The sequence below is a fragment of the Mus caroli genome, chromosome X, assembly GCF_900094665.2.
Source record: "Mus caroli chromosome X, CAROLI_EIJ_v1.1, whole genome shotgun sequence".
NCBI lineage: Eukaryota > Metazoa > Chordata > Mammalia > Rodentia > Muridae > Mus > Mus caroli.
The window spans coordinates 95,735,300-95,737,507 of record NC_034589.1 but is presented as its reverse complement, the minus strand read 5'-3'; positions in this window follow the sequence as shown (position 1 = coordinate 95,737,507).

The following is a 2,208-nucleotide window of genomic DNA, read 5'->3' as shown; positions in this document are numbered from 1 at the left end:
CAAAATATTTTAAAAGTACATATCCTTTTGCCAGACATGGTGGCCCATTCTTTTAGTCTCAGCACTCTGGAGGCCAGCCTGGCCTACTTAGAGAGTTCCAAGACAGCCAAGGCTACACAGAGAAACCCTGTTTCAAAACAAAACATACAGAAGTACATATCCTTTTAAAATTAGTAAGTAATGAAAAACCCAATTCCAATAGGCTTCAGTGATAAAGAGAATTTCTTGGTTCATTCAATTACAGACTTCAGAAGAGCAGGCATTGTATTGCTTTGATTCCACAGATAGCAATATCAAAGACCCAATTTCCTTCCATCAGCCTTCTAAAGTATGTGCTTCATTTTAAAATGGATTCATTCCTTGGTAGCAAAAGAAATGAAGTATTTGAAGGCAGCCACCACACTGTCTAAAAGAAAAGGCTGGCTTCTTGTACCTCACCCAGAAAAAAAAAAAAAAAAACAACTTCTACCCACAAATCCTTCAGCAAATCCCCTCAGTCATTTTATTGGGTCTTGGTGCATTCCTAAACAATCCCTGTGAACAGGAAAATGGTGTCATGGGCTCAGCCTGAGTTGCCTGAACCAATCTATGAGGCTTAGAGGCATGATTGGGTTTCACCCATGGTACAGCACTCTAGAAGCTGATGAAATCACTTCTGCCTCTCCATCTCCAATGTTATATATATATATATATATATATATATATATATATATATATATGTATTGGATGGAGAATGAGGAAGATGTGAGATGAACTGGCCAAGGAATGAGAGCAGCTACTATGTGATATCCAGCAGTTCCTCTAGGGATTTATCCTGCATTATACTGTGTACATTTAAGTGTGTTCAAGGGGATTTGCATGGCAGGAAACTGCAAGGAAATGAAATGTTGGAGACACGTTAAATTATGATATAGCCATATAGAAGAATAAGGTACTATGTGTATATTGGTGTGAAACAGTTTTAGAGATTTTAGTAAAAGAATGGATTAATAACATCTAACTTTTCTGGAAAAAGCAGAAAGACATATTGATACAAGCAGACATGCCAGCAGGCATGGTGGCACAAGCCATAATCTCAGCACTAGGGAAGACGTTCACCTCCAGCTTGAGGCCACCCTGAACTCCACAGTGAGTTCCAAGCCATCAGAGCCTAAACAGTGAGATCCCTTTTCACAACAACAACAAAGACCATTAGCAAAGAGAATTGGGGGACTGAGGTAATTCATATATGACTTTTAAAAGGGAGGAGCTGGAAAGGTGGCTGAGTGGTTAAGAGCACTGGACTGCTCTTCCAGAGGTTCGGGGTTCAATTCCCAGTGACCATATAGTGACTCACAACCATCTGTAATAGGATCTGATGCCATCTTCTGGTGTATTTGAAGGTAACAACATATTAAATAAATCTTTATTAAAAACCCAACAACAAAACTCTGTGTATGTGTTGTGTGTGTTGCATGCTTCTGCCAGTGTTCAGTACTGAGTCCTCTGGAGCAGAGGTTGCAGGTGTTTGTGAACTATACAACATGGATGACGGGAGTAACTGCATTGCTCTGGAAGAGCAGTAAATGGGTTTTAACCACCAAGCCACCTCTCCAGTTTTCATATTTAACTTTTATTCTATTATGTCCTTTTATAATACCTGACTTCCAAGCCAGGCGTGGTGGTGCACACCTTTAATCCCAGCACTCAGGAGGCAGGTGGATTTCTGAGTTCGAGGCCAGCCTGGTCCACAAAGTGAGTTCCAGGACAGCCAAGGCTACACAGAGAAACTCTGTCTCAAAAAACCAATAAAATAATAATAATAATAATACCTGACTTTCTCCCCCTTCCCTTCTTGCTCTGGCCTCCCACTTACTGTGGGCCCCCCCTCACTCCAGGCCACCATAATACCTGACTTTTTTTTTCCCCGAGACAGGGTTTCTCTGTGTAGCCCCGGCTGTCCTGGAACTCACTCTGTAGACCAGGCTGGCTTTGAACTCAGAAATCTGCCTGCCTCTGCCTCCCGAGTGCTGGGATTAAAGGCGTGCGCCACCATGCCCGGCTGAATACCTGACTTTTAACTGACTTATATAAATGAATGTCTAGCTATAATTTTAAAAAGTTTTAAGATCCAGGTTTCTGCCGGGCGTGGTGGCACACGCCTTTAATCCCAGCACTCAGGAGGCAGAGGCAGGCGGATTTCTGAGTTCGAGGCCAGCCTGGTCTACA